Genomic DNA, 16,297 nt, shown 5'->3' with positions numbered 1-16,297 from the left:
CCATTATACCATCTACTGATCCTAATACTACGTAAAATGTACAGATAACACACTGCTAGTGCTGCTCTCCTTCCCTCTACCCTGCACTTGTTTATATATTTTTTTCTTCAGATTTTCATTTTGAAATTTTTTAAACCTACCAAAAAAACTGAATGAATAACTCAGTGAACACCTGTATAATCTAATCTGGATTCATCAGTTAAGTTTCTGCCACATTTACTTAACAGTCTCTATATGCATATGTGTACATACATGCTTTAGGCTGAGCCATATGAAGAAATAATTTGCAGATACTATGACATGTCACCTCAAATACTCCATCCTGCATATCATGATATTTTTCTACATAGCTTTAATACCACTTACCATATCTAAGTAATAATGAAATTCAGTAGTATCAGGTGATTACAGTCTTGTTTAGCTTTCCCAAGCTGTCCAAAATGTCTTTATCTCTTGCCTCTCCTCACCCCCACAACCCTAGTACAGATTGAATCAAAATTAACACTGAGAGCCAGCAAGTGGCATGGTGATTAAAGCGCTAGACTCCCACATGACCAACCACAATTCAAGTCCCAGACCTGGCAGCTTGAAAGTCACTCCAGGCACATGTGTGTATGTACCCAAGATCCAAGAGGAGACTGGAGGAGAAGTGATTGTGGCCATATCCCCCCTGGGGGGTGGGTGATTTCTCCCTTTTCCTTTCACTGTCTTACTTCAGCAAGCACATTTGCTCTATGGGAAAAACCTAAAAAGAAGAAAGAAAACATGGAATTCACTATGTAGTCATTGTGTTTTCTTTAGTCTCTCTTCAGTCTATAAAAGTCTTTTTTCATGACATTGTCTTTTTTTTTGGAGAGTTTTTTTTCGCTGTAGGGCGCATGCGCTCGCCAGACAGACAGAGAGAGACAGAAAGCGAGAAATCATCCCCCAGGGAGGATGGTCACGCCGCAATCCCCTTTCCTCCATTCTCCTCTCGGGATCTTGGGCACGCACACACATGCGCCCAGCGTGAGTTTTAAGCCACTGGGTCCGGGATGCGAACCGCGGTCAACTACATGGGAGTCCAGCGACATAGCTATTACGCTAACTGCTGGTTCCCTCATGACATTGTCTTTTTTAAGACAGCAAGTCTTTGTGTAATGTAAAGTTCCACGCTCTGGGCTTATTTCACCATAATTTTATTTGGGTTAAGTGTTTTCAACAAGAACTATTAATGAGATTTACTTTAGGTTAATCCTGTTCCACTCCAGTATAAACTGTCCCATAGATGTTTTCATTAGTGGGTCCTGAGTAAATTTTTTACTGAATAGGCACTTTAAAACTTAAAATTAGGAATGGGGAGACTATTGTTATACTTTATCTACCTTTATCAGAGAATATAGTTTTTACCCTATGGTTTTAATTTTAAAAACTGGTTTCAACTTGAAGGAAACCCTCACTCTACAAATTCATGATTCCTATCTTCAGATATTTTAGATTATGTGTTACTTTGGTCTACATTTTCTTTCTATACAATGCCAAAACTCTTTACTTCACTTTCATGAGATTCATATATTTCTAATGTTTTACCATTAAAGTTTTCCTTTTTAACAGAACTATTGTGAGGAATGAAATAATAGTGCACCTATTGAATGCTAGAGACTATTGGTATTGCTGAGATTTTCCTATAGGTAGCAGTCTTTCAGAATAGTCTTTTTAATTTGTTACAGGGTAAGACAGAGGGAGAAAGTAAGAAAATACCCCTCCTCTGCTCCCACACCTGGGATGGCCACGTCCCAATTCCTTCTCTGTCATTTCCTCTTGGGATTTTGGGCATGCACATACACAAGTCTGATGTGTTTCTCAAGCCACTGGGTCTGATACTGGAACTGTCCACTCAACAATGTGGGATCCAGCTACCTTAAGCACCATGCCACCGACTGGCCCTCAGAATAGTCTTCTAGGTATAGTTAAATAGTTAATCTCAATGGTAGATAAAGCCAACTCCAATGAATACAGCATAAGTTGTAATCACATTGGGCTTTTATTTTAGCAAGTTAATACTCTGGTAGTGTGTTTCTGATACACTAGACAGGTTTCTTCATCAACAATTTTGTTAGTTCCTCTTAAATCACTATCATAAGTAGTTCCCTGCATTTTAAAATATATCAAAAACAATGCTAATAAATGCATTTTTCTGTAAACAGTTGAGTATTAGTAAGTCTTAGTATGCTGAGGGGTAGAAAGTTAATTTTCAGTATACATATTGTTTTGTCTACCTTCTTGTAATCTGCCAGGTTATTATACATTCTAAAACTACTAATAACATATAAGCCACTAGTTGAAAATACATCCTCAGTAGTACCAATTCCATTGAAAACCACTCCCCACGTAATTTTTCGTCATATCATTTTGTCGTTCTTTTGACAATCCTATATAAAGTACTATTCTTATATTTCAGATTTAAAATGTATCATCTTTTTTTTTTTTTTTTTAAATCGCCTCAGCAGTGTCCTATGTTCAGTTTTAAAAATTCTTTCACATTGGGACCAGCAGTTGGCGTGATGGCTATGTCGCTGGGCTCCCATGTAGTCAACCGCAGTTCGAGTTCTGGACCTGGTGGCTTAAACTCACGCTGGGTGTGCATGTGCATGTGTGCCCAAGATCCCGAGAGGAGAATGGAGGAGAAAGAATTGCGACATGACCATCCTCCCTGGGGGGTGATTTCTCGCTTTCTGTCTCTCTGTCTCTCTTTGTCTTTCTGGCAAGTGCACGCGCCCTATAGCAAAAACCTCTCCAAAAAAAAAAGAAAAAAGAATCCTTCACATTAATCTAAAAAAATTGTCTTCTACATCTCTAGTCAAGATAACAGGCTTTGGGGTCTTGATAAGTAAGTATACCTGTACTCTTAAAGGAATATCTGCACATTTCCTGAAGTGATACAGAAAAGCACAGCAAGACAAGGCTAAAAAGTTTCTTGCTGAGCATCAGCACCTCAGTTTTTCAGAGGAGATAATCCTGGGAATATACGACATAGATGAAAAAACTCTTGAACTCCCAGACTGACTGAATTCAGAAGGTTCTACTTTATGTGCTGTTGGGTCATTGGAAAAGTTGAACTTTTTTTTTTTTTCCTTTGCAAAAATGTGTCTTGACTTTTCTGATAACCCAATATTTTATCAGTATCCGGTTTCAAAACTGTCATTGGAAGTGGTCCTCTGTCTGGAACCTTTCTGGCCAATTATCAAAAACCTAGGTTGCATGGACTTTGAACACCCAAACATGAACTTGTGTTTCCCAAACTAATGTTATAGATAAACATTTGCTCTGAGCTAAAGGGCTTCAAACAGATACTTCTGTCTGTGATCCATGAGGTCTGAAGTTCCTGCCTTGTCTTGTATTGAAATTTGGGTGGACCAAATCACTTAGTTGCAGATAAGTTGTGCATTACCTATTTTTGAAACCCCTGGGCCTCACACAATGCTAAAAGAGCTCCTTTGCATACAATGTAGCTTGTAATCTCATTGTTTTTAGTACCCTTTAGGAGGAAATGCCAAAGACTTAATTCACAGTTGAGATAAAAGTCCCCAGGTTTGGCCTCTAAAAGACAAAGACCTCTGAAAGAACAATAGCACTCTGAAAATAAGGGCCTTTAGCTGCAGAGATTTTAGTTTTTTGACCATGATTTAATAATATTCTCAAGCAAACCAAAGCCAACCCTTGAACTTTCCTCTTGATTCTTCATTAACTCCAGTGCCAATTTTTAAAAAATAAGTTTCCATTCATATCTTTACCAGGGAGAAAATTAATGAAACTTAAGCCTACACTGAACATGTAAAATAGCATCAATCTGGTCTCCCATTGTGTCTTCCATGTGATAACACAGCTCTGTCACAGTGGGGTTATATAATGTAATCTGTGCTCCTACATCCCATTCTTAATTCTAATAGTTATTTCTGAAGTCTGAAACCTATTCATAGTCAAGTAAATGAGCTCTAACACCTTTTAACCTAGGTTGGTTCTCACCCCCCAATGGGGGTTTTAATAATTATTTTAATACAATTTAAGAATATGAACGTAGAAATATGTTCAAATCTTTACCTTTTCTGGAACCTTCCATACTCAAAAACCTCAGTAGAGCTCCAGTGCTTTTTCAACATACTCTCTCCAGGTGTACTTTCTTTTCTCATGAGGTAATAAACCTCATCCAAAGATACTTGATTGGGCCTTACACAAAGGCTGGGTTTTTCACTTCGGTGTTGTCTAAGGGATCCTGTTTACCAGAAACGTTCACCCTCTGAACCAAAAACATACCATCTTAATTGTACAGTATTAATACTTGATGAGTTTTCTCTGTGCATTTTGTGTATGTGTAATCACAGTATTTATTTGCCTTTTTTATTTTCCTAAGTCTTTGCTGTGAAATATCTCAATAAAATATCACAGGAAAAGGCAGCATGTAGTTGTCTGAAGTTCAGTCTGCCTTCCTGTTCTGGTTTCACTGGCTGGGGTACTGCTTATAATGTAATCTGTGCTCCTACATCCCATTCTTAATTCTAATAGTTATTTCTGAAGTCTGAAACCTATTCATAGTCAAGTAAATGAGCTCTAACACCTTTTAACCTAGGTTGGTTCTCACCCCCCAATGGGGGTTTTAATAATTATTTTAATACAATTTAAGAATATGAACGTAGAAATATGTTCAAATCTTTACCTTTTCTGGAACCTTCCATACTCAAAAACCTCAGTAGAGCTCCAGTGCTTTTTCAACATACTCTCTCCAGGTGTACTTTCTTTTCTCATGAGGTAATAAACCTCATCCAAAGATACTTGATTGGGCCTTACACAAAGGCTGGGTTTTTCACTTCGGTGTTGTCTAAGGGATCCTGTTTACCAGAAACGTTCACCCTCTGAACCAAAAACATACCATCTTAATTGTACAGTATTAATACTTGATGAGTTTTCTCTGTGCATTTTGTGTATGTGTAATCACAGTATTTATTTGCCTTTTTTATTTTCCTAAGTCTTTGCTGTGAAATATCTCAATAAAATATCACAGGAAAAGGCAGCATGTAGTTGTCTGAAGTTCAGTCTGCCTTCCTGTTCTGGTTTCACTGGCTGGGGTACTGCTGGGAAATTACTAAATTGGTCATTTTTTTCCCCTCATGAAAAATGGAAGTAATAACTATCTCATACAACCTTTCTAAGTATTCTGTAGGTCTTAGTATAGCGTAAACACTCTGTAAAGGGTAACTATCACTTTTTTTTTGAGAAAGTTAATATTCGTGGACCTAATACAGTGCTTCTCAAATGTATCTTCGCCACACTCTTTTCCCCAGGAGAATATGGCAATGTCATAACTTGGGTAGAAGGGGTGCTATTAGCATTTTGGGGTAGAAAAAGGATGCTGCTAAATGTCCTACAACATGCTGGACAGCTCCCCGCAACAAAGAATTATTCAGCCCGAAATAACAATAGTGCTGAGGTTGAGAAGCCCTGACCTAATGGAATCTAGACTAAATACCTTCCAAAAAGCTTTTTCATTTTCACTTTATTAACTATTGGGCTTTTAGTTAATATTCATTGTACAATTTTTCTAATTAAAAAAAAACTTAGTAATTACGTAATTATTTTAATACAATTTAAGAATTTGACATGTCAAGTTCAGTAATATTAGCATTTATTCAGCATTAACTGTCAGGCACTAATTAAAGCATTTTTAATAACACATACAATTCTTTTAACAGCACAATTTAAGTATCCCTTTTTTACAGTTGAGGAAATGAAGCATAGTGAATAAGAAGTATATGTGAGGGACCAGCAGATGGCATAATGGTTACATCACTGGACTCCCACGTAATCGGCCGCAGTTTGTATCCTTGACCCGACGGCTTAATATTCACGTCAGGCACGTGTTCATGTGTGCCCAAAATCCTGAAAGGAGAACAGAGGAGAAGGGGTTGTGGTGTGACCATCTCCCTGGGAAGGGGGTGATTTCTCGCTTTCTGTCTCTCTGTTTTTCTCTGTCTCTCCAGAGAGCACACGTGCCCTATAGCAAAAATCTCTCAAAAAAATAAAAACGTATACGTGGAGCTGGAAATTGAACATAGGCAGTCTCAGTAGTCAAGAATCTGCTTTTGTCCACTCTACAGCTGTGTCTTTGTGGTCTTTTAAGAGTAAGCATTACAACATAGTTGGTATGGTATTGTACTAGTGCCTATTGAAAATCATTTTACAAATTTTAGATATTGTTTTTAACTTACCATTAGGAAGTAAGAAGTTTGTACTGGCTTTTGCTTTCCTGATCAAAAGAATCATCTAGAATTCTAATAAGTTTCCAGGCTTTCTTCCTATCAAGTAAAGTCAAAGCTCAAAAGGAAAAGTCCAAGAATCTTTGTAAGGTGGTGGCATTGTGAATGGTAGGTAAGGCCAGTTAGGGGTATCCTGTACTAGATTAGATGTCTTTTATAGCTAAGAATTTTTTTGTTTCCCTCCTCTTTCACATTTACTATAGGTTATTACCTTATCTGCATAATATACACTTTATCACAAGTACAGAGTTTTTTAATGCAAATTATAGCAAACCCGTCCACAGGAGAGAGAGAGAAACAGAAAGTGAGAAATAACTGCACAGGAGGATGGCCATGCCACAATCCCTTTTCCTCCATTCTCTTCTCAGGCTTCTGGGCATGCACATGTGCCTGGCATGTTTCAAGCTGCCGGCTCTGAGACTGAAACTGCAGTTGGCCATGTGGAAGTCCAGTGATATAACCATTACCCCATCTGCTGGTCCCTTGATGTGCATTTTTAAATGAATAAATAAGGAATTTTGGCACTCTTGGTGGTCAAAGCCAGTTGGCCTAATAACTGAACAGAATTTCTTCCAGTATTTTGAGTAAATAATGGTATAACCATGAAATCCAGTCCACAGCTAACATAAATTGTAGTGCTATAGTCCTAGTGGCCTTCTAATATTTCATTGGGTTTAATATATAAGCTTTTTGATAACACTGACCAAACAGAATCTAAAAATTCTAAAACTGCATTCTCATAATAATGTGTATTTGCTTTCTATGCTTATTTTTTCAAGCCAGATTAAAGCTGTTAAGATATTCACTTTATCATTGACTGAGACCTTGATTTTCAGCCATGTAGTTGGTTTAAATGAAACTGTAGTTTCCTTATTCGCATGCAGATGCCCAGTGTTGTCCTTGGAGAACACAACCCCTGGAGTGTGACTGGCGGAAAGTGAGTTTTAAGGGTTCACATGATGGCTCCATTTTCCTGCACAACTCTTTCATTAAGAGACTGGACAGGGCAAGGCATCACTTGGTATTCTGTCATCTACTTCTTAGTGGCTGAGATTGTTACCATAAAGAATTTAAAAGTGGCATATTGAGTTAACACGTTTCATTTGTCCATGCTCATATTTGGAAACTTAGTCACACTGTCCCTAGAATTCCTGAGTAATGCCCAGTGTCGTCTTAACTTTGCAATAATAAAATAGCGTTACAGCTTCATTCCTATCATTCTCCTGCTCCAGAAACCTCATCCCATGATTAAAACCTTATAAGAACAATTGTTCCTTAAATAACCCTACACCACCTTTCCCATGACATTCCTTCTACATAGAAGGTACCTTCTACCCACTTCTCTTTCTTGCTCTTACCTGAATTGATATATTCAAATTGAATCATTTCAGTGTCTGTATGAAAGCATGATTTCCAGTTCTCCTCACCTAAGACAGTCACTTTCCTTTTGTATTCATGGCGTACCATATCTGTTTATCTTTACCTAATGCATTGATTTATCAATATCTTGTACATCAATTATTATGTTAATAAGACTTTGAATAGTTTGTCTTTCCATTATTTTTTTCAGTTCTCTCATTTTAATATTGCAAATACATTTTCATTCTATCCCCTTTGTGAAGTCAGTCTTTAAAATTTCATCTCTCTTTTAGGATCCATCTTTGCAGATAAAACCTCAAATACGCCAGGCCTTCAATCAACCTTTTTCTTGTGAGCGAATTTCTTTTAAGCTTGAACTGTCTTTATACCCTGCCCCCCTTTTTTTTTATTCTAAAAACAAGGCTCAGTTTCTCAAACCATATTGATCCTTAAAAGTAAAAAAAAAAAACCAAAAAAACCTTTTCTAGCTGCCAAAATAATTTCTGACCCTCTTTTCTTCCTAAAATGTGTTTTATGCAAAATAGCATTTTCCATCATTTACCTTTTAAAAGTGGTTATTCTTTTGTTTGTAGTAAATTATATATATATATTTTGAGACGTTTTTGCCATGGGGCACATGTGCTCACTAGAGAGACGGAGAGAAAAAGAGAGACAGAAAGCGAGAAATCACCCCCGAGGGGGGATGGCCACGCCGCCATCCCTTCTCCTCCATTCTCCTCTCAGGATCCTGGGCACGCACATACAGGCGCCCGGCGTGAGCTTACACCACCAGGTCCGGGACTTGAACCATGGGAGTCCAGCAACATAGCCATTACGCCAACTGCTGGTCCCAGTAAATTATATTCTTAATTGCTATAAGATAAACTTATTAAAATTCAGCAAAATTAAAATGGAGAGGTAATGAGAACTTTGATTTCTTGTCTAGTTTTTTTTTTCTTTTTCTCCCTCCAAACTCTCAAAATACACTCAAAAACATTGTGTTTGTACAATATAAAATCAATGTCCTGGGGTTAATCAAAGCAGAAAGAGTTACTTTTAAGTCAAATCTTGAATAAAATATCAGTGTCTTCCCTAAGATCTTTTTCCTAAATCTCTTTACAGACTTTTTCTTTATCCCTATCCTTCGATTAAAGCAGATCCTTTCTTTAGGACTTGTTCATGGCCGTGGACTCCATAAGATTTTTTTGTCTTTTTTTTTAAATTTAATGAATTAGTTTATTTTTTAAATCTGCTATAGAATACATTTACTCACCAGAGAGAGAGAGAGAAAGAGAAAGTGAGAAAGCAAGCCACCAGGTCCAGGACATGAACCACAGTCAGTCAGCCATGGGAAGTTCAGTGCCTTAACAAACCATACCACCTGCTGGCCCCAAGAGCTTCTGACTTTCTAAATACTAATTTTCCAACTACTGCCTTTTGAAAATGGATCAAAATTTCAATGTTAAAATAAATAAGGACAAGGAGGATCCAGTTTTGTAATTCATTGTCAGATAAGATTGAGTTGCCAATTTTCTAAGATTTTGGTATGACAAAAAAATGAAAATTCTTAAGCTGCTATTCCAGAAGTTGACTACTTTGGGCTTAGTATTTACTCCTAGCCACTAAGCTTTTGACCCTTTGTTATTCATAAGGATGTGGTATATTTTCTTTTCCTGCAAAAAACTACCAAGCTAACCGTAAATGATAGACTGTAATCTCATTGCCAAAGTAGTATGTAGCATTAGAGGTGAAAATTTATTTGCCAAGTAAAAAAAAACTATGTGTAGAAAAAACTGCACTGATTGAGCCCAATATCCCATCTTCATGTACACAAGAAGGGGAATGGGTGAGAATAAGATGTAAAAGGAAACCCGAAAAGGAGAGTATAACGTGAGATAGTGAGGAGAAACTTGAGGTTTTCTGCTATTAAGAAGCCCTAGTTCAGGCCCAGCAGGTGGCATGCTTGACTCTCACCTGGCCAACCACAGTTCAAGACCCAGACCTGACAGCTTGTTTTTTCACTTTCCCTCTCTCTCTCTCTTTGGTAAGCAAATGTGCCCATAGCAAATTAAACATAATAATAAAATGATAAATTAAATAAAATAAATCATTCTTTAAGAAAAAGAGAACACCCTAGCTCAACCACTCAAATAGCTTTATGTCATTCAGGCAGATTTAACTTCTCTAGCTCTTAACCCTCCTGCCCAGGGCTATTAAGAGGTTTAATTAGTATAGTGTGTGTGAAATACCAAATTATATGCCTTCTGTTTAGTTCTCATAATTATTTAGATTTTTATTATTTTTTAAAGGGCTACATTTAATTTTTATTAGATGCTTATTTATTTAATATGATAGGATCTGATTATTGTGGCTGTTGTGATCCTCCTGCCTCAGCTTCCAGCTAGGACTATAGGCTTGTACTACCAAGCATGGCTCTTTTTTTAGAAAAGGTCTCACTTTGTTGTCCAGACTAGCCTCAAACTTGAGATCCTCTTGTCTCAGCCTCCCAAGGAGCTGGGACCTCAGACAGGGTTTCACTATGTAGCCTAGGCCAACCTTGGGCTTGCATCCTCCTGCCTTGGCCTCCCTGAGTCAATGGGCTTTTAGTAATATACCATTGTAATGTACCATCCTTTCATTTGGACCGGAAATCAAACCTAGACCTCCCATGGCGTCTCAGTCTCTAGATCACAGCAACTTACCCATACATGCCACATATCTGGGCCCTATATATAATTTTCATTAACTTAATTCTGTCAGAGTTGTCGCCAGATTTATCACAATTCAGTTTATCAAGCACTGTGTGTCATGCGCTGTAAGCATCAGAGATCATCTCTTCTGACCCCTACAGTGGATACTTTTTAAAAATACATTTTATTGTGAACCAGCAGCTAGCGTAATGGCTATGTCGCTGGACTCCCATGTAGTCGACCACGGTTCGCGTCCCGGACCTGGTGGCTTAAAACTCATGCCGGGCGTGTGTGCGTGTGTGCCCAAGATCCCGAGAGGAGAATGGAGGAGAAGGGATTGCGGCGTGACCGTCTTTGTGATTTCTTGCTTTCTGTCTCTATGTCTCTCTCTATCTGTCTGGTGAGCGCACACGCCCTATAGCGAAAACCTCTCCAAAAAAAAAATTAAAAAAAAATAAATTTTATTGTGTGTATTTGAGGTTTACAAAATGATGTTATGAAACACATAGATACAGATATATATATAGCTACATATAGATTAACATTGTGTCATCTCATACTGTTAATTTTTTTGTGGTAAGAGAAGCTAAAAACAATTGTGTAAGCACTCTTATGAATTTCTTTTTTTAAAAATAATAATTATTTAATTTTATTTATTCATTCATTCATTTTAATTTGACCAGAGAGAGAGAGACAAGTCAGAAAGTAAGACACCATGTCTGGGACTCCAAACATGGTCGGCCATGTAGGAGTGTCCAGCGCCTCTGTTCTTTTATAGGCAAAAAACTGACTTCTTGTTTCATAGATCTTTTAGTTTAGTTTAGTTTCATTTATTTCTGCTCTCATCTTTACTTCTTTCCTTATATTAGTTTGAGGTTTGATTTGTGCTACTTTTTCTGGCTCCTTGGGGGGGTACCTTGTTAGATTATTTGAAATCTTCCTACTTCTTTGATGTAGGCATTTATTGTTATAAACTGTCTTCTTAGTACGGAGTTTGCTATATCTCGTAGGTCTTGCCGTGTTGTGTTTTTGTTTTCATTTGTTTCAAGAAACCTTTAAATTAAATTCCCTTAATTCCTTCATTGGCCCAGTAGTCCAGAAGCATGTTGCTTAACCCCATGCATCTATAGTTTCCAAAGTTGCTCTTGGTATGCATTTCTAGTTGGTTCCATTGTAAGCAGAAAAAGTACTTGGTATAGAATTTTAAAAATTCATTGAGAATTTTTTGTGGCTTTCCATATGGTCTTTCCTGGAGAATGCTTCAGTGTGCTGAGAAGACTGTGTATTCTGCAGCTGTTGGATGAAATGTTTTGTAAATGTCAGGTTCACTTGATTTATAGTACATTTTAACTCAGATTATTTATTTTTATTTTTCCAGAGGGCACATGCACTCTTTGGAGACAGAGAGAAGGTGGAGGAGAGTGAGAAAGCACCCCCTCCCTATAGCAAGTGATCACACCACATTCCCCTCTCCTCCATTTCTCCCGCCTTTTGGGATTTGGGAGCGTGCATACACACGTGCCCAACATGTTCCTCGAGCTACTGGATAAGCCACTGGAGACTCGAACTGCACAGTTGACCATTATGGTCTCTAAACTGCCTTAACCGTCACGCCATAGGCCTATCCAACTCAGGTGGTTTTTAAAATTTTTAAAATTTTCTGTCTATCTAGATAATCTCTCTAGTGCTGAGGGTTGGGAGTTGCAGTCTGCAAGTTTCTTTTTATAGTGTTTTTTAATTGTCAGAGAGGGTGTGCACTTGCCACATAGAGCATGTCCTTCTAATGGGATATGGTCATACAATCTCTCTTCCTTTGTTTTTCTTACCTGGCCCAGCATGTTTTTCATGCCACTGGGGCCAGGATTTAAACCCTAATCGGCCATGTGAGATCTGGCTTCCTAAATTGCTAGGCTATGGGACTGGCCCTCTTTTTACAGATTTTTGACTTAAAGTCTCTTTTATCTGATACTACAAATGCTGCTTGCTTTTAGTTTCCATTTTCATGAAATATCTTCTTCTTTTTTTTTTTTTAAGAAGTTTTTGCATTAGGGCGTGTGTGCTCACAGGAGAGAGAGAGAGAGACAGAGAGAGACAGAGATAGAGACAAAGACAGTGAAAGAGAAAGTGAGAAATCACCTAGGGGGGATGGCCATGCTACTGTCCCTGCTCCTTCACTCTCATCCCAGGATCTTGGGCATGCATGCACACACACCTGGCGTGAGTTTCAAGCCAACAGGTCTGGGACTCAAACCAAGAACAGCCAAGTGGGAGCCCAGCAACATAACTACTATGCCATTTACTGGCCCCAAAATATCTTTTTTTCATCCCTTCACTTTCTACATGTGTCTTTATCAGTGATGTAGTGAGATTCTTTTTTGTTTGTCTGTTTTAGGAGAGACTTTTGCTATAGGGCACAGGTGCTCATTGGAGACACAGAGAGACAGAAAGAGAGATCAGCCCCTGAGGGTGATGGCCACACCTCAATCCCTTCTCCTCCATTCTCCTCTCTGGATTTTGGCCATGTGTGCACATGCACTTGGTGTGAGTTTTAAGCCACCAGTTTGGGATTTAAATTATGGTCAACTACATGAGAGTTCATCGGCCTAACCATTATACCATCTGCTGGTCCCATGAAGTGAGATTCATATAAGAAGCATATAGTTGGTCCTTTTTTCCCAATCTATTCAGCTAATCTATCAGTATATGTTTTAATCCATTTACATTCAAGGTTATGATTGATAAGCGAGGACTTTTTCCCTTTATGGAATGACTCTTTCAGATTGTATAATGTTTTTTGATTTAGTTTAAATGTCTATCTGTATTCTCTTGCATCTCATTGAGTTTCCTTATCATTATTATGTTGAAATCCTTTTTATACATTTCACAGATTTCCTCCTCTGTGACATCTGTTGCTGGCGCAATATTGTATTTTGGGGCGGATGTCATGCTACCTTGCTTTTTGATGTATCTTATTTCTGTGTGTTGATATTTGTACATCTGGTCAAGCAGTTGCCTCTACCAGTTTTATAGGGTGGCTTTCATAGTGAAAGACTTTGCCCAGTAGATATGTCCTAGGAAGTCAGTTGTGTAGGGTATGTTGGCTTTGGCTCCAGTTAGGAACAGTGGTGTATTTTCTGTATAGTTTCTTAAGCTATAATTAGCATTGGCAGTGTCTGGAAGTGACTGAGTATCCTAGGCTGGCTACTCCAATGGAACATGTTGGAATGAGGTCTTTAAAGTGCTTTGGGTGTGTCTAAAGTCATTCTCCCACCTCCTTCCTCAAGATGCAGGGGGTTGGGCCTTCTCTGAAACTCAACTGTGGGCAGGGTTACTCAACTTCGCTGTTTCCATGGGATCCAGCCGGTGGGGCTACTCAGTACTGTACATGGCTGGGGGCAGGGTCATTCACCTAGCTGCTCCCATGGGACATGGGAGTTTGAGAGGGGATAAGGCTACTACAGTGACTTCCAGTGCCAGTGTTTATGGGAGAAGTGATTTGCCCAACAGCTTCTGTAGGACAGAAGTGAATATGGTCACAGGATAGCTTTGTGTAGCCATTGCCTGTGTGGGGGATGGTACAACACAGCCTGGATTCCTCCTTTAGTGCAATTCAGTGGTGCACATGTCCCTTGGTTGCTCCCCAAGCTGAGCTCAGGGCCTGTGAGAACTGTAGAATTCCTCTGCAGTAAAGACTTCAGGTGTCCAAGGTAGGGTGCAGGTCAGGTTGTGGGTCTCTTGCTTATTTTCTCTCCCATCATAAGAAGTCCATTCCAGTTCCTAACTGATCTTGACTGGGGAAATGGGGCAGGACATGCAGAGCACTTTACTCCCCTCTCTACAAGCCCATCCATGCTCTGCAGCAGCATGTCTACTACTTACACACTGCATTCCAACACTGTCTCTCAAATGCTGCACATAAATATCAGCTGCTTATTCTTTGTTTTGGTGGGAGAGAAACTAATTAGGCACCTCTTAATAGCCATCTTGCTAAAGTTTTTACAGAAGAAAATTCTTTGAACCTGAAGCCTTTTGCAAGTTAGGCTACTGGATCATTCCAACTGGTATGTCAGCAGTCTTCTCTAAGATGGGTTAGAAACGTGGTTTTAGGGGCCAGCAAGTGGCATGGCAGTTGGGGTGCTGGACTCCCACATGACCAACCACGGTTCAAGTCCTGGACCTGGAGGCTCGCTTTCTCACTTTCCCCCTCTCTCCCTCTTTCTCTCGCTGGTCAAATTAAAAAGTAATAGTAAGTAAAATCTTTTTTTAAGAGAGATTTTTGCTATAGGGTACATGTACTCGCTAGAGAGACAGAGACAAAAGGCAAGAAATCATCCCCTGAGGGGATGGCCACACCAGAATTGCTTCTCCACCATTCTCCTCTCAGGATCTTGGGCACATACGCACACGCGCCCGTATGAGTGTGAAGCCACTGAGTCTGGGACTTGAACTGCAGTTAACTGTGTGGGAGTCCAGTAATGTAACCATCACGCCATCTGCTGTCCCCAATAAATCATTTTTTTAAGTGGTTTTATATCCAAATTGTTAACTCACGTTTTCATGGCTAACCGGCCCAAGTGCTCCTAAAGACAGTTCCTACAGCTCAGACCTGTATTTTTGTTTGTTTGTTTGTTTGTTTGTTTGCCCATATGAGAACACAGTTGAGTTTGCAGATCTTCCAAAGGTAACTGCAGAATTTCAGACATTATCTTTTTTCCAGTAAAAGAGACCTTATTTTGAAACCCTGGTAGGAAAACTTGTTCAGTAAGATCTGTGCTGTCAGAGAATTATAGTGGACATGAGGAGGGGAAAACAGAGGAGCACGAGCTGGAAGCATAGTATAAGTGATATTCTCTCTCTTTGTTGTAACCTACGTTTTTACTTGCTACCTCCCTTGGCCACCCTATGTGTATCCATGCACATGTAAACACAGATAGCTGTCCTAACTTTGACATGCAGCCCCAGTCTGAAGCATTATTGTTGTTTATAACTAAATTAAACCTACAAGAATTGCTGAAGCCAAACCGAGAGTCAAATCCTTTAAACGTGATACTTAAGGAATTGTCTCACAACCATAAAACTGACATTATTTTATGTTTGTTAAATAACTTAGTTGGTTTTACATGTATTTTGACATTTTCTTCCCCCAAGTTAATACGTATGCATTCTGATAAGTAATAATAACTTTAACCTCATCACTTATGAAACAGCTAGGAAATACAAGATAAATATACTATTATACTTTGGATTTTAGTTCTTTAGTAGTCAAATGTTTATTGAACATGTACTGTATGCCAGGCACTGTCCTAGGCAATGAGTAGATACATAGACAACATGAATAAAATAGAACTTTGCTTTCAAGACAACACTCAGTTGTTAAACCCATTTCTTTTTGTTTAGGGTGCTTTCATTGTCTTCAAATTTTAGAGCTGAAAAGTGCCTTAGAGATCTAGTCCAACCTCTGTTCAAATGGAGACCTCAACCACTATGATTCACAGGAGAGTAAGAGAATTTAGCAGACTGTTCCAAGTAATGACAGCAAACTATAGGAAAATCAGCACAAATTGTGAGAACTATGCTAGCATCATGGTATGAGTATAGTATGAGTTTAGAAAAGATATAAATTATAAGAAAATGTAATTGTTTTCATGTAAGTTGATTTCACTATATTATCTTAAAGTTAAAATGAAGAAATAACATGTCTTCTTTTCTTCAGTGCTATAGTTAAGCCAATCTTGTATCTTGTAGTAACAATCTGCGAATGGTTTTCTGCTTATGGACTCAGAGTTTCAAAAGTAGCTATACAAATAATGTTGTTAGTGAGTGCCTTGGTAGTGTTGGTAGAGAAAATGTGCCTTTCTGAAGCCTTACTAGAATCTTGGTGGTTCAGATATGCAGTTCAGACCCCTTATTTCAAGATTGAAGAGAAAGACTCCAGAGAGGTTCACTGACTTGCCCAAA

The 16,297-nt window shown here is 38.6% G+C and overlaps 1 protein-coding gene across 6 annotated transcripts in view; it reads left to right on the top strand.

The window, feature by feature from the left end:
• KDM6A (lysine demethylase 6A) overlaps window positions 1-16,297 on the top strand; it is a gene marked incomplete at its 5' end in the record, with an annotated part of 161,607 nt that overhangs the window by 139,428 nt on the left and 5,882 nt on the right.

Source organism: Tupaia chinensis, unplaced genomic scaffold, assembly GCF_000334495.1.
Source record: "Tupaia chinensis unplaced genomic scaffold, TupChi_1.0 Scaffold000248_1, whole genome shotgun sequence".
Lineage (NCBI taxonomy): Eukaryota > Metazoa > Chordata > Mammalia > Scandentia > Tupaiidae > Tupaia > Tupaia belangeri.
Note: the sequence above shows the minus strand (reverse complement) of the source record. Positions and strands in the feature narration are given on the sequence as shown.